We start from the raw sequence: 24866 nt of genomic DNA on the forward strand, positions 1-24866 counted from the left end.
ATCTTATGTTTTTTCTCATTAATGAATTAAAGTGCTGGTTCTCAACTCCCCCTCCTATCCCAGTCACTAAGTTAACACAAAACAAAGCCAACATAAAATGTGTTGTCCCCACTATTAGTTCCTATATGCTCTTATTTAGTCTATTTTGAGTCACTGCTTGTTAGAAGTAAGCAGGTTGGTTTTCTGCTCTGGTTTTGCTCTTGCTCCTCTCAGTAAGTCACTGATCAGCCCTCAGTCAGGTCTTTGTAGCAAGGATGAGGAGAATCTGCCTTCAAGGTTCTGTCTTCTCTAGGGTTTGAGAATCTGGCTGGGGAATTCTGGGAGTTGAAGTTTTAAATCTGTCAAGTTGAGAAACATTGGTCTAGACATCCACTTCGAGAGTTTCCCAAGTATAAAATAAACATGGAAGAACACAAGGCAGTTAGCCCAGGAGACCTATAATGATTGTGCAACCAGCTGTATCTTGGAGAACCAAAATGATCTAAGCCTTGAAGCAGCCACTGGAATTGAGTGATTATTGGACAAATATATGACAAAACAATGTTTTCTGGCCAGTGCGAGGAGAAAACAGAAGTTTGATGACCATAAAGGATTCATTTTGTGTATTTTTGATTACTTTTAAAGCAGACTGGAATCTGTAGCTAGAATGATGGAGGTCTAGTACTTATTTATTTTTTAACTAATATTTATATAGCAGTCTATCTAACATGTAAATGACTCTTTCTAGTACTTTTAGAACATTGTTAATATGTTTTTATACTCCAGATAAAATAGCGGAGCTCAGCTCTGCTCTCCCTTGTTAGAAGCCTGCAGAAAATTTGTTATAAAAAGTAAGGGGGTGGAAAAATACAGCTCTAAAAGGAAGGGTACAAAGTGCTAATGGAGACAAATGAGTGTGATGGAGGGTGGCTAGTGACCCAAGAGAAGAGGACATGCTCACACCTCCTAGCACTTCCAAAGTACACTTCTGATTGCTCTCGCTACTGAGGTTGGATTTTGCTTCCACAATACTCAGTGACAAAGTGGAAAGGAGTTTATGCACCTTGAAATTCTGCTAGGGTAGCATTGGAATAAAGGGCAAAAGCTACTTTGATGTTAACACACCTAAGGATGTCCCAAAGGTGCTTTTTCACGAGGCAACTGGACTTTCTTTTTTTCTCTTTGAAGACGTTTAGCTTCTTATCCAAGAAAACAAAGTATCTTCAAAGAGAAAAAAAGAAAGTCCAGTTGCCTCGTGAAAAAGCACCTTTGGGAGAACCATAATCTGGATGACTGAGAATCTCCATAGACACCTAAGGATGGTTTTCAGGGAGAAGACTGGCATAGACAGTGTGTAAAGGTGCAAGTAGGAGGTACCTCAAACAAGAATAATATAATGTATCTAACTAAAGGAGATAAGATTAAGACATCCTTCTGTCAACCAGGCTCCTGGTATTCTCAGAAAGACTTGTGTCTACTATGAGTATTACGACCACAACTGAGCCTAACATTTCTGTTGCTAAGAGAAACATTTGTTAAATGAATTTTGTCCCATTTTATGACCTTTCTTACCATCGTTGTTATGTGAATCTGGCTTCCCCCTTGACTTTGCTTATAAGAAGGTCACATGACCCCAGGACATTGCAGCCATCATAAATATGAGTCAGTTGCCAAGTGTCTGAATTTTGATCACGAAACCGGAGGGATGCTCATAAAGGTAAAAAAAAATTATAAAACACTTTTTTTCAGTGCATTGTAACTTTGAACGATCATTAAATGAGATGTTATAAGTAGAGGACTACAGATATAGATGTAGATGTAGACATAGATATAGACATAGACATAGATATATAGATTCGTGCAATTTCTCAGCAATCATACAGAAGTGATTTTCTATTATCTTCCTATAGGATATTTTTTGACGCCCACATCCAGCCTAGCCTACAGCCTTGGAACTCCCTAGCAACTCTACAGTTACGCATCTACCAGCCTGACATTGTTTAACTTCAAAGATCAGACTAGGTTGGCCTGGGTGTCACATGGTAAGATTTGAACAAGGGGATGAGGTTACCATTCAAGGCTGCTGCTGAAATCCAGCATTCTGTCATTCTTCGTGTGCAGGTGAAGGTTTTGTTTGCAGCTGATCATCATCCCCTGTACAACTTTCGTTACAGCTATGGTCTATTCTTAGCTCTCACCTTTGTAGATTTGTATCATGGAAAGTCAAGAGCTGAGTCAGTGAAGGTCCACTCTGAAAAATTAAATGTAAGCCTTCTGAACAGATAAGCCTCCACAATCCTTTTTACAAAATGGCTCATCAACCACTGCTAGATTTGTTTAGGTGAACAGTTCAGCTTGTAGCAGATTATATTCCACCATTATAAGTGATCTGGATATTGCCCCTGCTGTATGACTGATCCTGACAGTGGGGTTTAGAGTAAGAATTGGCATGACACATACACAATGGTGTGAAGCCATTGTTTGCTAGCTGTCGGTACTGCTAGTTTGCAGAAGGCAGGAGTTTCAGAGACCAGATGGGACATTGGAAACAGCATTGCAAGAAAATACGGGACTCACATAATCTGGTTTGTTGTTGTTGTTGTTTTTGCAACTAAGAGATGGGAAAGAAAAGCAGAATTATTTTAGACTCTATGGCTGGAATTTAAGGAGCTTCAGAAAACTGATCACTCCACTTGTATTCTTAGATCAGTATTTCTCAACCTTGGTAACTTTAGGATGTGTGGACTTCATCTCCCAAAATTCCTCAGTCAGCACATCTTAAAGTTGCTAAGGTTGAGAAACCTACCTTAGATCTGTATTACAAGGGTGAGAAGTAAGGTAGTCCAGTCACATTTCTTCAGATTAAGTATCTATTTTGAAAACCTTGATATATTACTTTAGATCAGTGGTTCTCAACCTTTTTAATGCCGCGACCCCCAACCGGTTGTAAGTCGAGGACTACCCAACCGGTTGTAAGTCGAGGACTACCCAACTGGTCGTAAGTCAAGGACTTTCCCTGCCCGGGAGCGCCGCGCAGGCGTGGTGCTGCCCCCTGCGCTGGCCGAGGCGTAGCTGGCAAGCGGCAGAGATGGTGCAGGCCGACTACCGGCTGGGCCACCAGCTGGCCCAGCCCAAGGGAGGTAAGGCACCCGCCGGGCCCCACGCACGCCAGCAACCCTCCCTGCGCCCGCCGGCCTCCCACCTCCCACCCCTGGCCCTCTTTTACTTACATTTTTAGTAGTTGCTCAGCAGGGAGGGGTGGAAACTTCCAGACAGCTCGCCTTCGCTGCAGACAACTTGCAGCACCGTTTGCAGAATGGGACTTTTGGCGGGCTCAGCAGGGCAGAGACAGCCTGGACAATTCCTATTGGCTTTTGAAAGCCAATAGAATTAGACTCTATTCAAGAGAGTCTATTCTATTGGCTTTCAAAAGTCAATAGAATAAAAGGGAGTAGCACAGCTAAGGAAAAGGGGAAAAAATGGCAGATTGCGTTGTTTGGTGACCCCGTGAAATGGTCGTTCGACCCCAAATGGGGTCCCGATCCACAGGTTGACAACCACTGCTTTAGATCTCTTAGGTCAGGGGTAGGCAACCTTGGCTCTTTTATGACTCGTGGCTCAGGAATTCTGGGAGTTGAAGTCCACAAGTCACAAAAGAGCCAAGATGTACAAGAAGAACCTGTCTTAGGTTCTTCTTGTACATCCTTATATTTCTGATTAGCTAGTAATCTTTTGTACTAGATCTGACAGTGTGACATGCCTGGGTATGAATTACACATGGGTCTACATCAACCTAGGATCCTTCTCAGAAAGTGGGATTGCTGAAGTTATAAGATGCTCTTTTTCGAGTAAGACTATCAAGTTTTCTTACTTCTGGCATGCTCCAGATTTTCTGGGAATGGAACTGCAGTTCTATTCTCACAGCAGAATATCTCATTTGAATTTGAAAGCAGAGTATCTAGAAGCTGAGATCAATCTTTTATTATGGTCATGGATCAGAAAATTAAAAATTAAACAAAATGGAGCAAGACGTAATAGTATATTATACTGTTCATGATGAGATCATTGATGGACTGTCAAAGTCTGCCTGATTTTATGGACACTATAGAGAATTTAGCTATGTTCAATTTAGCTATATACTAATCCATAGCAACAGCTTTACAAAAAGGAGATCAGAATTTCCCAGTTATTTTATCAGATAAGGAGGTATAAAATGAATCAGTGAATCCTTATCAAGGGAACAATATAACAGGACATGTGTGGTTTCAATTGCCCTTTGTCCACAGGGGCACAATTTCAGCTCCTATGGGACTTTTTGTATCCAGACCTGCTATGGAGACAGCATTATAACATGGTAGAGTTAGTGCCCTCCAAAATTTAGAGACAGTTATGTAATGTCGATACTTCACTGGTTTATGAAGGGGGCCTAATTGCTCAAGAGAACATTTTTTTAGATAGAGCAGACAGGTCCTAATGGACTGAATGCAAACTCATAGCCTATCAATTTGGAGAGACCAGGTAGGTCACGGGTGTCAAACTTGATCGTATTACATGACGTATCGTGATGTGTTGCAAAATTTTGTATCTTTGTGAAGCCGGGTGGGTTTGGCATGCACGTGACACATCCGGCTTGCAGGCTGCCAGTTTGACACCCCTGAGGAAGGTTGAAGTTTTTGTGAAATAGGCCTAACCCATGTTAATTTATAACTATCTTCCATTAGCAAAGTGCTCAAAACCTGTGAAAAAGAACAGTAATTACATCCAGTAAAGCTGAGAATTTGGAGGGTATCCAGTGGGAGAAAGCCAGTGGTGGGATTCAGCTGGTTTGCACCACTTTGGGGGAACTGTTAGCTAATTTTTTTTGTTGCCCAGGCCCAGAATGGACTTGTAAGTGGCATCCACATAGAGAACCAATTGTTCACATATTTGAATCCCACCACTGGAGAAAGCTGATGTATTCAAAACAAGTAAAAACACCTTTGAGTTGAGTTTGATGATGCATCCATGCTGTTTCTTACAGTATTATGAATATAATTTACTAGTATTTTCTGCTGGGGTAATTTTTCACTTCCCTTTCCAGGTTACAAGCCTGAAATTGCCAAGGAATCTCCCACTAATTGGGCCAACCCTCCTTAGCTTCCATGATCTAGTGTGATTAGCTAAATACAAGGGGCAATATCAATGTTATATGCAAGTCCTGCAATGAACTTTATGAAGCAGTGGTTTGTTCTTTGGGGAGGACATATCTTTGCAGATAAAGGTTGATATCAAACCTGCCAAAAGAGACAAAACCACCTTCTTTGTACAAAAGTGACGTGCAGGTCAGAAAGTCCTAATTGTTGGACAGTGACCTCAACTTACTGACATAAATGTGACCTTAATTAAAGTTAGTTAAATATGTACATATTTATATAAATACGTGTTTTATTGACTGATGATAAAGGGGTTGTCATGAAAACCTTGGTATCCACAGTATCTGGATATTATACTGAAATTTTGAAACCAGCAGCAGAAATCATGTATTATGCAATAAATCTTCCTTCCTTCCTTCCTTCCTTCCTTCCTTCCTTCCTTCCTTCCTTCCTTCCTTCCTTCCTTCCTTCCTTCCTTCCTTTCTTCCTTCGTTCTTCAGGATTTCCTTTTAATATTCCAGCATAAAACAATTCTCTATTTGCTTCTTAAGAACACTGATTAAATAGAAGGCTTTGGATCCTATAAAACCTCAGTTCACTTCCATAAAACCTTTTCCCACCCACCTCCTCAATCCATCAGCAGAAGAGAGATATTAGAACTTCCCACTGTCACATGAGAAATTTCCAAGGACAATCTATAAAATTTAGGGGTCCTCCTAAGTGTACTTGGCTACATTTAGAATAACTTGGGTTCTAATGTTAGTTGTTACTCTTTTTAACCCAACAGAAGTTGGAAACAAATTACTGCATGTCTCCTATAAGAAAGAAAGAAAGGAAGGAAGGAAGGAAGGAAGGAAGGAAGGAAGGAAGGAAGGAAGGAAGGAAGGAAGGAAGGAATTTGGTAGTGGTGGTGAGGACTGACAAAAGAAAGATCTAGCTTAAAATTGGCTGCATTTGGTTGAGGTCTGTGATGGAAACAAAATCTGGGGGGGGGGAATGCGTTAATTTATTTCTATGGGAAAAGCAGCTATATAATGGTTCAGAATGATGGTGACTTCTCTCTTGTAAACCACTTTCTTTTCTCCATCTGGTCACATGACCCAATACATATGAAGCTTATCTTCTGTTTTCCAGTGCACACACAGAAATGCACACAGTTGCAATAGAGGAGGAGAACAAAGACAAGCAATGCAATTCATTACTTGTTACATAGAAGAAAAGACAGACATCTCCTATGGCCACTTGCTGGTGCAAGATTGGAAAGAATGTGTATGTGTATATGTATGTGTATGTGTATGTGTATATGTGGCACTGCTCTACCTGACATGGACTGAAAAATCAGAATCCTGAATTTGAGGTGGGCGGCCATATAAATGGAATTAATGAATACGCAATCTCCCTTTGGGCTAAAAACAATCTCTTGGGTGAAATCAGATATGTTAGCCCATTTCAAATTAATGTCTACATTTGCCAGTAATCTGCACATGTGATAGACTTTTAAGGTTGTGCAACTGAAAAAAGCACACAACCTTCATGAAAAAGACACCTGTTATCAAGGAAATTTATCAGACAATTTACATCATGAATTTTTCCAATAAAATCTGAAGGCAAGGCAGTGCTCAGGGACAAAATGCTTTCTTTCTTTCTTTCTTTCTTTCTTTCTTTCTTTCTTTCTTTCTTTCTTTCTTTCTTTCTTTCTTTCTTTCTTTCTTTCCTTCCTTCCTTCCTTCCTTCCTTCCTTTCTTTCTTTCTTTTCTTTCTTTCTTTCTTTCTTTCTTTCTTTCTTTCTTTCTTTCTTTCTTTCTTTCTTTCTTTCTTATAGGAGATAATATTTTAAATTAAGACAAAACCATAATAAAATCACCATAATATGGAGCCCATAGAATTGCAATGAGATAGCACAGCATTTCTCATCCTCAGCAATTTTAAGGCGAGTGGACTTCAACTTTCAGAATTCTGGGAATTGAAGTCCACTCATCTTAAAGTTGTTGAGGTTGAGAAACACTGGGATAGAGGTTAATATAATGGGATATGCAATATTGACTACCTCCACGATGGTAAACCTAGGGCAACTTTCTGTCTTAACAGAGCGGCTAAAAGTCTATACACATGATGACCTAATAGGATATTGCATCCCTCATAGTCAAAAACTACAGAGGCAACAATTAGACTACAACAGTTCTTTTAAGAACTCACTGACAAAATATACTGGACCACAGATCCATATTTTTTTCTTTCGCCTGACTTGATTTTTATTTAGAATATTTTTTATGAAACAAGTGTTTATTCTCCATATTTGAAGTTCTATGTTGAACTCTTAGAACATAACATGTTTGTATGACAGGTGTCCTTGACTTAGAGGGGGTCCCTTAGAGACCATTTGAAGTTTCCACAGATTTCCCTGTGGACTACTATTGACACAGATTCAAAATTCCAATGTTTAGGCTCCTCCTACAGTCATGTGATTACATTTATGACTGTTTGCAGCAGAAGTAATTTCCAGTTTTCTGCAGTCACTTCCAGTTTTCAGGAAAACCAGCCCTGTAGCAAATCACTGGTTCCCTTAATGTCCGTGGTGTTCACTTAATGACTATGCTATTCACTTCATGACTGTGGCCACAAAAAAGTCATAAAATCAGATTGGTCAGGTGACAAGCCTGCTTTACAACCATCACAATTTATGACTGTAATGGGCAGGCTCCATTATAGTCATATCTTCAGGATTACCTGTATAAAGAAACGGAATTGATTGTTGACATTTCTGCTCTGATTAGAATATTCTTTGCCAGTTGTTCATTTGTCCTCAGATACACTCTTAGTTCAGTTATGGGATGATCTAGTTCCTGGAAATTTTTGCTGTCGTGGCCTTTCCTGAATCACTGAGCACAATGGGTTGTTTGTCAGACTGACCTGACAAGCAGCATCAGTTGAAGAAAACCACTTGCAAAGCTCCAGCTGCAAAGAACAGAATGAATACATAAGGAAGAAAAGGTTTAATGTACCCGTCTGTTCCAAGATGCCTTCTTATGCGTCATCAAAGAGAAAACAATAGAACACAGAGATTTGCATTTCATAATTTATACACAGGGATACAAATAGAGAAATTACTATTATAAATGAAAAGGAAATAGTCACTTCTTCTGGTAGTAAGAAAGATAGTAAGCAGGGAAACATACGCTTGCTGTTAGGTATTAAGTAACCAGCTGCCTTTCTTATGGTTCTTTATTTTTAAACCAGACATGAGCAGCTCTTCAAAAAGAGGACGACTTCATACAAAGATTGTCCTCTGTAAAGTAGGATGCACGGGTATTCTACTTAACTCACTGTATTTCTTTTTAAACTGTTGGGACTTTTTAATGTAGGAGAGCATTAAAAAAATAGGATAATCCGATTATCCCCTCAAATAAAAAAAATATTGTTAATGCGTATGATTTAATTCTTCAGATTAAATCAGAACAATTTTCAGAGAAAACTAAAAATGCAAAGCAAAAAACAGCAATATACCAATAATAGGCCACAGGGGCAACCATTTAATGGCAAGTTGTCAACCTAGCAAGGTAGTTCAAGCAAGAAGCACCCCCAGTAATAATAGTGCTGAAAGTACATCTTCCCCCACACTTTACAGTCCAAGAAACTTGGGAGGCCTCTTTCTGAAATGTTTCTACATCCCCATTTCTTCTATTGACGTAGCAATCTGTTATTTGAAGTTGTCCAATTTGTGACTTTTCCTCCTTCTTCCTATCCCCCAAGCTCGTCCCTACGTATCACATGCAACTTATAAGTACTAAATCCCATGCTGTGCAAAGCTTTAGCTTCAGTTCTGAAAGGTTGTGTTGGAAATTTTGGGTAAACAAAGCTAACATCTCTCCACATCTCATTAAAGCAGTGGTTCTCAACCTTTTTAATGCCGCGACCCCTAACCGGTCGTAAGTCGAGGACTACTCAACCGGTCTTAAGTTGAGGACTACTCAACTGGTGCAGCACTGTTTGCAGAATGGGACTTTTGGTAGGCTCAGCAGGGCAGAGACAGCCTGGACAATTCCTATGGGCTTTGGAAAGCCAATAGAATTAGACTCTATTCAAGAGAGTCTATTCTATTGGCTTTCAAAAGCCAATAGAATAAAAGGGAGTAGCACAGCTAAGGAAAAGGGGGGGGGGAAATGGCGGACTGCATTGTTTGGCGACCCCCGTGAAATAGTCGTTCAGCCCCAAATGGGGTCCCGACCCACAGGTTGAGAACCACTGAGTTAAAGCATTTCCAATTTTTTTTTTTTTTTTGGCAAAACCACTTTCTTCAGTTGTCTATGGTGGTCATTTTACAACCACTGTGTTTGCTTAACAACCACCAGAAAAAAAGATAATAAAATCAGGTTGGTGACATGACTAACTCATTTTACAACTCTCATGACTTATAATTGTGATAGGAAGGCTCCATTAAGGTTATAAATCGAGGATTATCTATATTTCAATTGACCTCTCCCTTTGAAATGATAAGGAACCATGGTAGCATTTTGTCCTTGGTGAAGCCAACAAAACATCTTGGATTTCAAAGAGGAGGCAGGAAGTGAAGAACTGATGAAAATTAATTTGACGAAGCTCTCCTGTTTTCATCTTGTCTGGGATGCTCATTTATGAAACAGGCTTAGCACTGCTTGCTTCTCAGACTGTGAATGCACCAAATATTTGGGAGTCCATGATAGATGACTTAAATCCTATTGTCTATGAACAGTATTCTCTTTTTTCTTTAGTATTCTCTTTTCCTACCATAATCCCTTTATTAGCTGAAATGAAGACAGTTATTTCATTTATAAGTTCATTTATAAACATATTCATTTGTAAACTTCAAATAATTTTGTCAGGAAAAGAAAATGTAAGAGCAATTTTCTTCTCTTCCAGAATACAAAAAACAAAATAGCTAAGTTTTTTTTTTAATTCTTGCCCATTTCTTTCAAACCTATATTCCTCTGGAGCAGCAGGGGAGGAGAAGGACGGACGTTCTCAGTTAACTTACATAAGCTTGAATGCGCCAATTTGCTTAATCATAGTATCACCTTTCTTTTCCTGTTTAGTTTTGCAATTTCTAGCAGTAACTCTCAAGGCCATACTGTGGATTCATTATTCTTCTGCAGCAAGATTTCGAAATGGAGGTGTTTGCTACTTAAAATGTGTCCCTGTTTCTGACTAGGGTTTGTACAAATCTGGATCTCCGCTCCATGGCAGCAAAAAAAAAAAAAAAAAAATTGACTAAGATATTGAAAAATCTCATACAAAATGCTTTTACCTTAGAAGTCAAAGCGTTAATACGGTCAGTAAGTAGCATTTGTGTTTGTGTTTTTCTCAATGGCAAAAGCAAAAAGTTATCAGCCAAAGGAATCAAATGTTTTCCTTAAAAAAATATTTTGATTCTGTTCAAGGCCAGTTTTATGCATTTGCTTAAGAGTTAACTTGGTCCAGTAAACACTCCGCACTATTTGACTACAGACTAGAAGTTCACTTTTCAAATGCAAGCTTCACCAAATTTGTATTTCAATTATACATGTATTTCAATATATATATATCAAATGATCCAACAACATTTCAGGAGAGGATAGAAAAAGGGAAAGGAAAAGAAAAAAATCAAGCATAAAAAACAAGTTTTTATGCTAGCTCTTATTTTTTTATTATAAACTCAGTGACAGTAATAATAACTTATTTGAAAACAGCAACTTCAACCCTGAGTTTATGAACTTTATATCTTTCTCTGACGATAGAAAAGCATTAATTTTGCTAATGAACTCCTCATGTTTTTACTTGAAATGAAACGCCTAGACAAGTCATTGGAAGTCCAAATAATATAAATAGCCTGGTCTGGTTATCTGATTTCTTTTGGAATAAAGGCTATTAAAAAGGTCGACTTCTGGGAATGTTTTGTTATCCCTGAAATTGGCCAATGGGTTTCAGTCTTTCCATCCCTTAAGACATGCAGGTTTTCCACATCAGGTTAATTTCTTAATAAAGCTAGAAATACTCTAGATAATATTCTAACATATACAGTACCTCCCCAAAGTATACATCTGTGGCCAATCCCACCTATCCCTGCCAACGAATCCGACAGATGTGGCTGATAGAACTTGGAGTCTTGGAGTCAACTTGTAGTGAGTTCTATGTTTTTCCCATTCATTTTTTTAGGGTTTAGAGCATAATTTCAACATATTTTTTGCAATTAAAACGTAATCTCTTAAACTGTAAGGCAGCTTGTTCACTTCACATTTGTTTATCTAGGAACCATGAAAATATCTGAAGACATCCAAGGTTCCTAAGATCATAGCTTGAAAACTAGCGAATGTAATCATTTCAGCCAGATGTCATAGTTAATTATGATTAATTGGGATGGCAATGTGCCTAGCCTTTCCCCAAATAGATTTGCACATTCCTTCTTTCTTCAGGCAGAATGAAGAAGAGTACACTTCCATTTCTGATGCATCTAAGCTTCATTAGAACTCAGGAAGTTGTGATATATCTTAACCACTGTTCGTTTAAAATTAACCAACTTTAAGAGATTGTAAACCTTCATCTTATTTAAATTAGAAAAAGAAATTTCTAATCTCCCCATGACTATACTGAGGAAAAGGGAAGGGAGGGGAAACATGTGTGTCTGAACACAGACAGAACTGGGTTTCTTCCTCTTAAGATAAGCCGTAATACGCCATGACATTTTAATGTCTTCTAGGATTTGTCTTCTAACCAAGCAGAGAGACATCACTTCAACTTGAACATTTAAAAATAACACATTTGAACAGTTCTATTAAAACAAAAGAAAACTGGGCATAGAAAATTAGCATGTTCAGGAATCAAAAATTCAGCCTACTTTTTCAAAGAAATATTCATTTTCTAAGTGTTGTGCATGTTACAGCTGTCAGAAGTAAGGTGCAGAAGTCTAAGTTGCAGATCAGAAACTATGGCCCATGGCCAAATCTGACCCACTACCTGTTGTTATACTGTGAACTAATAATTGCCAGGGAACATGGTAGATTACCCGGGGTGAGCTTCAGAGAAGCTACCAGTCCAAGTGGGCAAGTTGTTCTGGGCAGCATTGGCATCCATTCAGTGCCTCTGGACATGGAGGAGTGGCAGGATCTAGCTCAGGGGTTCTCAACCTTGGCAACTTTAAGACTTGTGGACTTCAACTCCCAGAATTCCTCAGCCAGCTGGCTGAGGAATTCTGGGAGTTGAAGTCCACAAGTCTTAAAGTTGCCAAGGTTGAGAACCCCTGATCTAGCTCATTTCCAAAATGTTTGCAGACCCCTAATCTAGATAATCACTAGATGAGAAACAACTTGATGCTGTTCTAAAAATTGGCAACCTTACCCTTATATAATTCTTAGATTTTGGCTAGAACCAGGAACACCTGAAGGGAGAGTGTGTTGAAAATGGTGACAATGGCAAATACATGTAAAATAAGGACAGGACTTCAATTTCACACTGATGGCTGCCATCTTTACTTTTTTTGTGGAGTCCTTGGCTGCTGTCTAGTTTGATTGTTTGCTTGCAGATATTTTGTTGCCTAGCTAAGTAATATCTTCAGTGCTAGAAGGGAGTGAGGTTTGCTCTCTCATTATATACACAAACTTGTCCTGTCAATATTAGTGGGAGTGTTGTTTTCTCTTTGATAGTTCCATGATTAGAGTATTATTTACTGCTTGGTTGTTTGTCTGGTATTAATCCCTGCTTATCTGGACATTGATTGCTGGTTAGCAGGAGTTCTGATCTTTTTTTTTTTTTCCTTTTTAACTTTTTATTGTCTCTTTTGAATTCGGGAAGGAATTTGGCAAGCAAGCAACCGGGCTCAAAGAGCACCAAAGGCTCCAAAATTCATCCCTGAACTACATAGATTATGTTACTTTTGAACACCCCTGCCAGAATTATAAAGAAAGAGGAAGAAAGTTATCCTAAACTGCAAACTTTTCTAAGGCCCATATGTCAGGAAACTACTGTCAAAAATGCAGTCCTTTACAAAACAAAGAAACTTTAGTTGGCCTAAATTAAGGAAAGTGTCTAATTTTGCAACTATAATCCAAACATTGTTTTCAGGAAAAATGTATCTATTACACAGACATGTCTGGTCTGCTTTCAGCGTGCCACTCACCACATCTGAGAATATTTTACATTCTTCTGTCAGTGAAAACTTGAATACCCCTTTATTTGATGTAAGATGTGCTCCTTGCCAAGCTTGTATTGTAAAGCCTTCATATAAAGTGTTTTCAGCTCTCTCCTTCTACTGAATTTAGTTCCCCTAAATATAACTTGAAAGCATTCCTGAAAAATTATAGGCTGAGAATGGTTGGTAGACATAAAACTGTTAGGAGGATTTGCCTGCTTTGCTTCAGTTCCAAACTATAGGTTGCTTGCTGGGCATAAAATGATACCCATATCATGCTCTTTTTTAGAAAACTCAAACCCTCAAGGTCAACTGGGAACAAGCAGAGATGGAGAGAGAGAGAGAGAGAGAGAGAGAGAGAGAGAGAGAGAGAGAGAGAGAGAGAGACTTCTGTAGTGTAATGGCAGAAGAAATGATTCTTAGGAACAGGAGAAAGAGCCAACTAAAGCAGTGGACAGATAAAAAAACATCTGAGTCAGGGCCAGAACTGTAATCTGATAAAGCATCTTAGACAGAACCCAACCCTCCCTATTTCTTATGAAGGTAAAGGGACGGACAAGAGAAATATATTCAGACTTGAAAAATTCTGTTTCTATAATATACTGCTCAAAAAAAATAAAGGGAACACAAACGTATAGGATCCTATATGTTTGTGTTTCCTTTATTTTTGTGAACAGTATATATTAAAAGTAATGTTAGTCTATATGACTTTGATTTCTTAGTCTGGTCTATCTCGAAGGGCTGACACATACCTTCCAGATTTCTTCATGGGATTTCCTTTGAATGCTTCTTTATATGTGTTTTCCAGGTTCTAAAAACACATCCATGTTTTATATAATATATCCAGGTTATTATCATCCTGTCAATACTCCAAGTCCTCTGGCTGGCACAAATCCTTCCCTTGGCAGAGTTTTCCTCCTTCTCAATTCCTGAAGCCTACAACTACTGCTCAGTGTCCTGGATCCATGTCTGCCCTACAAGGAAGACCAGACTAAGAAACAGACATTACACGGACCTAAAGCTACAGTATTTTCATCACAACAGCAGCAGTAACAAAATCTTACAAGTCTGAATGTGTTTTTCTTTCTCTTTTATTTTCATGAAAATTGGTGAGGGAGGGGAACTGTCTGAAACATTTTCACAACTTGCTTTCTTGGTCTGCTCATCTGATTATTGCCTTGATAATGAATCTTCCATCTGTTCTTCAAAGCCACCCTATATATTTTCTTTATAGTCCAGAAGCTTTGACAATAGGATGCTCCATTCTGGAATAGAAAATTCCATTCTGAAGCTTCAAGCAATAAAAGCTAAATTGTCTGCATGTAACGTATGTTATATAGTAATATGCAGTAATGATAGCAAAATAGAAGGTTGTTCTTTTATAATATAAGAACCCATTTTCTAAAATGAACAAAACTGGACAAGTAACCATTTTTAAAAAATATGATGTTGGGTAAAATGTAACAGGAGGAACTGAAACAACAACAAAAATCCTAACATTTAAAGCCTCCGGATTATGATGCAAAAGCAAATGAGAAAAGCAATTTTGTTTAAATGCATCTTGAAAAGCTGAGCAGTCATTTGAATTACATTTACAAAATAATTATTAGAAGAAAGGTGTAAAGAAAATATTGTTAGGAAATTAGAATCAACAAATCAAAACAGATCCCCCCCCCCATTCAGGCTCTTTGTGCAGATGAAAAGTAGGTTTGGACACATCAGATAAGCAATATAAATATACAATTTTTGTGAAAATAAAATACATTGCTAGCAGATTGTATGTTTAAAATTTGAAGTTCTGTTATAGAAGCATAAGTATAGGAGGACCTTATTAGCAATTTGGTTTATTACAGCTTTGAGTGCAATACACAGGGGAAAAATTAACATTATCTTTGGTGGAGAAATGACTTTCAATTTTTCAGTAAAATTAATGTTAATTCAAAAAGATTTAGGTATTGTAGAAAATCAACACTGCTAAAAATATGAAGGCCTACTGCCTTATGCTCCAGTGAAACTAAAATATATGACCACATCTGTTGAGAATTTGAATATTTTGTTTGATATTTTGAAGATGACATAATAAATATTTTGAAATATTGTAATTTTTAATCCATTTTTTCTGATAATATATTATAAGGCAGTATTTGCAGTTTCCCAAATGGATTTTCTTCTGGGGATTTAGAGAAACATAACAGAATGAGTGATTTGTATCCATCAAGAAACATATTTTATCCAAAGAATGTATTGCCATCATTCTAACAAAGTTCCATGAATTTCCAAAAAAATTCAATGGAGTCAAAAAAGGAGTATACAGGCAGTTCTCAACTTACAACAATTCTTTTAGCAATTATTCGAAGGTACAACAACATTGAAAAAGTTACTTATAACTGGTCCTCACACTTATGACTGTCACAGCATCCCCAAAGTCATGTGATTCAAATTCAGGCCCTTGGAACCGGCATCCATTTATGATGGTTGAAGCATCTCAGGCTTCTATTTATCACCAACTGCAGTCTCCTCAACCTGCTTCCAACAAGCAAAATCAATGGGTAAGCCAGATTTGCTTAACACCCATGGAGATTCACTTAACAACTTTGACAAAAAGGTAGTAAAAACAGGTGTGATTCACTTAACTGCCTCACTTAGTGACAGAAGTTCTGGTCTCAGTAGTGATCATAAGCCACTATAAAATACAGGTGGTTGAAAGAATGCTATTACAGTTTATCCTAATGAAATAAAAAAAAATCCATTTTTTTTTCAACTAAAATTTAGAATGGAGAATAGAAATCATGAGTAAACAAATTGCAGCTTAGTAATGTAATATATCCAAGAAAATAATTTATTTCGTTCTTGAGATTTATACAGCTGTTTTTCATAATTGTTTTATTGCTTTTTCCATTACCATGCATGATTTACAGCTTGACTTCTACAGAATCCAAAAAGTTTATGCTCTGTAAAGATCCTTGTAGTATTTAGAACAAACAAATATAAATGAAGAATAAAATTATTCAGAGAGACAGATTTGACGCCTAATGGCATGTGCTGTCCAGTTAATCCTTCAAGCCTAGTTTTGTCCTCATTTTTAACATTCACTGATCTTATCTAGCCTGGAATGGTCAAGAGGATTGACTCTTGATAGAGCTTGCTATGGAAAACCGTGAAATAATGCTGTAGCCACCACTACATTATTGTCAAGAAAAATATATGAATACCTCCATGAAGTTATCAGGGCTTAATGGAAAGGCAATTTCATAATTTTTGATTTAAGATCCAAACAAGTTTTAAAAAATATTATCAACATTATTTAGATTCTTTTGAAAAGTGCTTGAGAAATTTTAGTAGCAAAATATACCATAAACATCTCAATTTTATATACTGTCCCAATTTGGTTGATAAAAAATTTAAGGCTGAATGTATCATCACTGCAATAAAATGGTTGTCTATAAGAGAGGTAATTTTATTGATCCCTTAAGAGTGTTCAAACCATCAATGGGGGAGAAATCATTTTTCCTCCCCTTGTTTAAATATTTATTTTTAAATACCTCCAATTGTTCTTTCTGTATCATAGTGATTCACAGCCCTAAGGTAATTTCTGACTAAATCAAATCAGTGACATTTTTAATCTCTGTCCATCTCAAAAAGATGTTGGCAGTTAGTCAGTCATTGTTACTCAAGACTATAATTCCCTTTTTCCTTGGAACATTTAAATGGCAGGTGTAATATTACGTAAATTTGCTTCCAATAATTTTTCTAATGTTCCTCAGCATTGATCTAGAGTAGGGATCTGCAGCCTTGACAACCTTGACAACATAGCTGGTGAAGAATTCTGGGAGCTGAACTTCACAAGTCTTAAATTTGTCAAGGTTGCAAATCCTTGATCTAGAGGCTGGTAGTTTATAGTTTCATTTGCAAATGGGTATTTATGCTAAACTCTGTAGATGTTGGTAGATTCATATTCATATTTCTCAAACCTTAGAGTGAGGGACAAATGAATTGATAGTTTTTTCCATTTCTAATGGTTTTGCCACTAACTAAGATACAAGTTAGAATTCATGGTTGTCTTTCTCCATCTAAATAGCTCAGGAAATCTTTATTATTTTGAATCCCTCTTTCCATATGAACTTTCTGAGAAGAAAATGAACAGAATAAATAAATAATATACTACATAGGTCTAATCATTAAACTTCTTGAGGAAGTTAAGGTATTTTGAATCCTATTGATCAAAGTTGAATAGAATAGAATAGAATAGAATAGAATAGAATAGAATAGAATAGAATAGAATAGAATAGAATAGAATAGAATAGAGCTGGAAGGGACCTTGGAAGTCTTCTAGTCCAGCCCCCTGCTCAAGCAGGAGAACCTATACCATTTCACACAGGTGACTGTCTTCTTAAAAATCTCCAGTGATGGAGCGCCCACGATTTCTGGGGGTAAGCTCTTCCACTGGTTGATTGGCCTCATTGTCAGGAAGTTTCTTCTTAATTCCAGGTTGCTTCTCTCCTTGACCAGTTTCCAACCACTGTTTCTCGTCCTTCCCTCTGGTGCTCTGGTGAACAACCTGGCCCCCTCTGCCTTGTGGCAGCCCCTCAGATACTGGAATACTGCTATCATGTCTCTCCTATTTCTTCTTTTCTTTAGACTAGCCAAACCCAAGTCCTGCAGCCATTCTTCATATATTTTACTCTCCAGGCCTTTGATCATCTTAGTTGCTCTTCTCTGAATTTTTTCCAAACTCTCAACATCTTTTTTGTGATATGGTGACCAAAACTGGCTGCAGTATTCCAGGTGTGGTCTTATTAGGGTTATTAAATTCTCTTTGATATACCCTAACTGTGTTAGAAAGTCCATCTGGGAGACTGTATCTAGAAGAAACCCAACTTAAATGGGGTTTAACCTATACTTAAAACACTTTTTCACAAAATATCTGTGGTCTCCATGGTGATGTGTAGAGAAAATTTCAAGGAAACTTTAGTTAGAATCTTCTAGAATTCTCCAGTTCATTCATTAAGGTTTTGATTTAGCATACATCTGTGGTTGAGGTAAGCCTATTAAGAAAATCTAGAGTTTCTCAGGATAAGAAAGATCATTAAGAAAATGACATACTCCAGTAGAAAGAGAATATTTCAATCTTCATATGGGGGGGAAACAAAAAGAAGAAAGAGTCTCTCTTTTTTTTCTGGTGGAAAAGCTTGAAAGTATCCATTTTCCAATCAGGGAAAAGCAAAGCAGAGACAATAAGAAGTATAAAGAGAAAGTCTTTGCTTGTGATCTCTGTTTGCAATGTTTTCAGTATAGTACTCCATTGCAAAGAACTGATGGTTCTAATTCTGGCCAAACTGGCCTAGTGGTTAAGACATTAGTATAGAAACCAGGAGACTAGGAGTTCTAGTCCCACCTTAGGCAGAAAAGTGGCTGGGTGACTGAGTCAATTACCAATAGACAGTGAGTTTTAGTCCCGCTTTAGGCATGAAAGCAACTAGGTGACTTTGAGCCAACCATCAGGACACGGTGAATTTTAGTCCCAACTATGATATAAAAGCAGCTAGGTAACTTTGGGCCAATCACCAGGAGACTGTGAGTTCTAGTCTGGTCTTTGGCATGAATGCTGGCTGGATGACTTTGGGGCAGTCAATCTCTCTCAGCTCAACCCATCTCATAGGGTTGTTTCTTTGAAGAAAATAAGAGGAAGGAATATTAGGTATATTTGTTGTTTATCACATTTCTGAACTTCCTTTCTCCCTCTAGGAAGGACTCTGGGCAATGTACAAAAAAATATTCACCGCCTTGAATTATTTGTAAAAATAATAAAGGTGGTATATCAACAAACAAACAGGATAGACCTTCAGCTGGTAGAAATAAACCCAAGGCAAATGACCTCAAGTTCAGCAGAAATTTAGTGTGGGATTGTATTTTCAAAGCAGTTTACATACTAAAAGGTATACTGCTTTTCTTTAGAAAACAAAAAGAAGTCAAAATTCTATGAATAGATTTTGTAGGAAATCTGTGGGGGAAAAAGTGGTCTATGGGAAATAAGAGCAATGTCATGGAGACAAGGTAGAAAGTGGCTGCAGCCCAACTATAAATAGCATTCCTCCAGAGATCCATTAGATTTCTGCCCTGACAATCTTTGAAACTTGGGAGGTGGGTGGGTTACGGTGAGTGGCAAGCCCCTTACTCTGTGGTATTTTATATGTAAGGCTGAATATTTTCTCTTCTCTTTTTCTTTGCATTGTTTTATGGACCTTATTATTTTTAACAAGCGGACGCGGTGGTACAGCAGCTTAATGACACTAGAACTGCCAGCCAGAAATGGTCTGCACTCCAGCAGTTTAAGTCCAGCTGTGCAAGACAGGATGAGCTCCCGCTGCTTTCTCCCTAGCTCCTGCTCACCCAGCAGTTCAAAAGCATGCAATATTGCAAGTAGATAAATGGGTACCCCTTTGGTGGGAAAAACCTAGCTATGTTCCTGTGTGTGGAGAGCAAAAGCTGGCACTGTACCTAGCCAGATGTGAGGCAATGGAGAACAAGGCAAGGCGAGGGGAGACCAACGGAGGAGCCATGGAAGAGCCAGCAACCCAAACACCTCTAGTCAACTGGTGTAAGCTAGTTTGTCTGCTATGGTGCATCAAGGATAGGTACGCAAGTATTGAACAGAATGAACTAGCAATTTGGATTGTCAGGACTGTCTAGCATGTATAGATTTCCCTGACATTGTATGCCATATGCTAAATAAATAAATATTATTTTTAACATTGTAAATCACCGAGAATCATTATGGAGGTAGGAGGTCTTCTAAATATGATAAATAAATAAATGTGCTGTGCTTAAATGCAAGCAGGGGCTAGACCTTAGACACCAGAAGCTAGTGAGTTAAAGCTGTTGCAGTCACAAACATTTCTGGTCAGTGCTGGCAACAGCCAAGATAACCATTTCATTGGAACTATTGATTTCCTGCTTCCTTGATTGTTTTGGAGGATTATCAGAACTAAAACACATAGCTGAAGAACACTTTGTAAAGGACTGGGTCTGAGAAACTTTTGCTGTCTCCGGCTTTGCAGTTTCCAGTAAGTATGCATGCTTATGGCTATGAGTTGACATAACTCACATTTTTCTGTCATAATACTGTAGTACATTATGCAGCTGACACCCAAAAAGTAATAAGGGTTTTGTTAAAGTTATACTTTGTCCTACGCTGCCCAGAGTCACTTGCTTGGGGTGATGGATGGCAATATAAATTGGAAAATTAATAAAATTTAAAAGTTCATTTTTTAAAACCAAAGTTTGTTATTTGCTGGTTCATCAGATTGATCCTGGGCCATAGGATATTGTGAGAGGGCAGGCTGCCTGCAAAATACTCTGTCCCTTTAATACCTCTCCATAGCCATCCCAACAATTGGGACTATAAAAGCTGAGCAGAAAGCCAGTTGGAATAGGGGGTGTTGATGTGAGAGGGAAGGTGGGTTATGTTGGTTTGGAAAACAAACAGCCTGAAGCAGCCTAAGGCAATTAGAAGAGTTACTGTTCCCCAGAAGTAGGGCTCACAAAGAGTACAGAGAAGAGCAACAAAGATGATTAGGGGACTGGAGGCTAAAGCATATAAGGAACGGTTGCTGGAATTGGGAATGTCTAGTTTAAAGAAGAGAAGGAGAGGGGGGACATGATAGCAGTGTTCCAATATCTCAGGGGCTGCCATAAAGAAGAGGGAGTCAAGCTATTCTCCAAAGCACCTGAGGGCAGGACAAGAAGCAATGGGTGGAAACTAATCAAGGAGAGAAGCAACCTAGAACTAAGGAGAAACTTCCTGACAGTTACAACAATTAACCAATGGAACAACCTGCCTCCAGAAGTGGTGAATGCTCCAACACTGGAAATTTTTAAGAAGAGACTGGACAGCCATCTGTCCGAAATGGTGTAGGGTTTCCTGCCTGAGCAGGAGGTTGGACTCAATGACCTCCAAGGTCCCTTCCAACTTCTTTATTATTATTTTATTATTATTATCGATCATCGCACAGTCAGCCAGATGTTCAGACTGGATTTGGCATTTTGTCTACCTATCGAGTCCTTACCCAGGACCTGGGATAGGCAGATGTGGATGTTTGATGGTGTTACAGGTATCGTCGCAGGATGGAAGCAGTTCCTAATAAGGCTGCCTTTTGCAATTGACTAATATCGAATTTGTCAATGCCAATGGTGTTCAAGTGGTGCTCCAGTTGTTTTGGGATTGCACCCAAGGAGCCTATGACTATTGGTACTACCCTTGCTTGCTTTTGCCATAGTCTTTCTATTTCTATTTGTAGGTCTTTGTATTTTGTTATCTTCTCCAGTTCTTTCTCTTCTATTCTGCTATCTCCAGGCACTGCCACGTCCACTATCCAGACTTTTTTGTCTTTCTTATCGACAATTGTTAAGTCTGGGGTGTTATGTTGCAGTTGCTTGTCTGTTTGAATTCTGAAGTCCCAGAGCAGTTTAATTTTATCATTTTCTATGACTTTCTCTATTTTATGATCCCACCAGTTTTTGCTTACAGGCAAATGATATTTTTTGCAGATCTTCCAATGCACATTGTTGCTACTTTGTCATGCCGCTGCTTGTAGTCAGTCTGTGCAATCTTCTTGCAACAGCTTACCAGGTGGTCCACTGTTTCTTCAGCTTCTTTGCATAAGCGGCACTTACTGTCTGTTGCTGTCTTCTCAATTTTGACTTTATATGCATTTGTCCTTAAGGCTTGGTCTTGTGCAGCCAGAATTAGTCCCTCAGTCTCTTTCTTCAATTTTTCTGCTCTTAGCCATTGCCAGGTCTTGTTATTATCTGTTTTCCCAGCTATTTTTTTTAATGTATTGGCCATGTAGTGCTTTGTCTTCCCATGCCTCTATTCTGTTCTTCATTTGGTCTTTCTTGTAGGCCAGTTTGGTCTCTCCAGTAGTTAGTAAGCCTTCCTGATATACTATTTTCAGGGCATCTTCATCATTGTTCTTCAGATATTCTTCCAAAGCCATTTTTTCTTCTTCAGCCATCTGATGTACTTGTAGCATTCCACGCCCACCTATTTGCCTTGGTAGATAAAGTCTGTCAATGTCACTGCGTGGATGAAGGGCATGATTCATTGTCATTATTTTTCTGGTCTTCCTATCCATTGCTTTTAGTTCTGCTTGAGTCCAGTCCACTATTCCAGCTGTGTACCTAATGACTGGATTGCCCAGGTGTTGATTGCCTTTATGGTATTTCCTCCATTGAGTTTGGACTTTAAGATCTTCTTCACTTTCTTGATGTATTCACCTCTAATCTTTTTCTTGACTTCAGTGTGCTTGATGTTGTCAGCTTGAAGGATACCCAAGTATTTGTAGTAATCTTCCTCATCTAGACTCTTAATGTTATTTTCGTGGGGCATCTTGATTCCTTCAGTTTTCATTATTTTTCTTGTTTGATAGTAAGTGTGGCACATTTGTCCAAGCCAAACTCCATTACAATATCTTGGCTATATATACGGACAGTGTTGAGCAGCGATTCTATTTCAGATGATGTTTTTCCATACAGCTTCAGATCATCCATGTAAAGGAGATGGGATAGTCTGGCAGATGTTTTTGATGTTTGATAGCCATGTCCTGAGTTATTCAGTATTGTTGACAGAGGAAACAGTGCAATAACAAATAGTAATGGTGATAATGAATCTCCTTGAAATATTCCTCTCTTGATATTAACCTCTCCCAGCCTCTCACCATTGATCTGCAACTGTGTCTTCCATTGTGCCATCGATCTTTGCACAAATTTTCTGATGTTTCTACTGACTCCTGTTATTTCTAGGCACTTTATTATCCAATCATGTGGCAGAGAGTCAAATGCCTTTTTGTAGTCAATCCATGCCACATTCAGGTTGGTCTTCCTTCTCTTGCAGTTTTCCAAGATCATTTTGTCTATTAGGAGTTGATCTTTTGTTCCTCTGCTATTGGGGCGGTTTCCTTTCTGCTCAGGTGGAAAGAGATTGTTTTCAACTAGATGCTGTTGCACTGCATCAGCTACTACACCAGTTAGTAATTTGAAAGTTGTTGGTAAGCAGGTAATTGGCCTGTAGTTACCTGGTGTTGCCCCTTTTGCTGGATTTTTCATTATTAGGTAGGTTTTCCCAGTTGTTAGCCACTTTTCAATTTCTCCTCCTTGTAGTATATTGTTGAACTGCTTGGCAATGAGTGGGTGTATAACAGTTAGATGTTTCAACCAAAACCCATGCAGTTCATCTTCACCTGGTGCTGACCAATTTTTGATTTTCTTTGCTCTTTTTTCTACCATTTTTGTTGTTATTGCTAGTTCTTTCATTTCAACTTCTGTTTTATTTGCATCCACCTCTTTTAACCAAGCCGCATCCTTATTGTATTTCTTTGGGTTATCCCATATCTGCTTCCAGAACTGTACTGTTTCTTCCTTGTCAGGTACTGACTGATTCCTTGCAGTTTCTCCATTGATGGATTGGTAGAAACGTTTCTGATTGGATTGAAATTGGAGGTTCTGCCTATAGTTTGCAATTCGAGCTTCATATCTACTGATTTTCCTGGCTATAGCTGTTATTTGTTGCTTTATTATTTCCAGTGCTTCCTTGATCTTCCTTGTTTCTAAGTGGTATTTCTTGATTAGGTATTCTTTGGTCTTCTTGTTCTTCAGCTTCTTTTCTTTCATCTGTTCTAGCTTGCTTGCATGTGATCTTAATTTGCTGATCTTATTTTCTAGTCTAACCTTCCATTTTTCTGGTGCACTGTTTGTTTGTTTTTCTTCTTTGTTGATTTTGCATCCCAGGTATTCTGTTATAACTGCAGTTGTGCTGTACATTAGTTGGTTTGTTTCTTGCAGTGAATTGGTGCTTATACTTGATATTGCAGTATTTGCATCTTTTAATGCTTGTGCTAGCTGTTTCTTTGGAACAAGCTTCAATGCAGGTAGCCTTATTCTGTTGTTTTTGTGCTGTTCTAGATGCTCAGTTATTCTTTGTTTCAATTCTTTTATTTCTTTAGTTAGAGGGTTTTGTTCTTCCTGAGGAAGAGGTGCCTGGTTTCCAAATGAGAACAGTTGTATATCTCTGCTGGATTCCTTCACTGCCAACTCCCCCTGGTTTGCCTCTACATTCTGAATTACTTCTGGTAAGGCTTTGATTTCTTTGCCCTGGGTAAACCTTTGCAGTTCGTCCAATTCTGTTTCTGTGAATACTTTATTTCGTGTTATAAATCGGCGTTGATCTGCTAGTCTCTGTTCTGTTATTTCTGATTCTGGATGTTGTTCTTTCCAGAACTGGTGCATTCGTTTTAGATATCCTCTTCTTGTTGGACTTGATCTGTAGTAACAGATCATTATTTCTTTGTTTTCCATCACTGTGTATCTGCGACGGGTAAACACCTTTTCTTCCAGTAGTTCTGCAGCTGCTGGCCCTGGTTGCTCAGCCAACAGTCCTGAGTCCTGTAACCCATTTTTCACCAGATATCCAGGAACTCCAATATCTAGCGCGGACCTTGTTAACCCGGGCGACGTCCGAGCCGGTATGGCATTCTGCAATTTACGTCTCACCATATTTTTTATGGGAGAGACACTCTTTGTCTGACTCCTCTGATGAGACCTGTCCAGTATGGTTGAACCTC

At 38.4% G+C, this 24866-nt stretch overlaps 1 protein-coding gene across 4 annotated transcripts in view; it reads left to right on the top strand.

Moving 5' to 3' along the window:
- The first annotated feature begins 20146 nt into the window (after positions 1-20146).
- Positions 20147-24866, top strand: part of FNDC3B (fibronectin type III domain containing 3B) — a 369819-nt gene continuing 365099 nt past the window's right edge. For 3 of the 4 annotated variants that reach the window (XM_039338145.1, XM_039338154.1, XM_039338138.1), the window contains exon 1: positions 20147-20312. The gene's annotated coding sequence lies outside the window, so the exon portion shown is untranslated. The remainder of the gene's footprint in view (positions 20313-24866) is intronic. The other variant, XM_039338123.1, reaches the window with a different exon arrangement.

This window comes from Crotalus tigris, unplaced genomic scaffold, assembly GCF_016545835.1.
Source record: "Crotalus tigris isolate CLP2741 ecotype Arizona unplaced genomic scaffold, ASM1654583v1 scf7180000017549.6302385, whole genome shotgun sequence".
NCBI classification, from domain to species: Eukaryota; Metazoa; Chordata; class Lepidosauria; order Squamata; family Viperidae; genus Crotalus; species Crotalus tigris.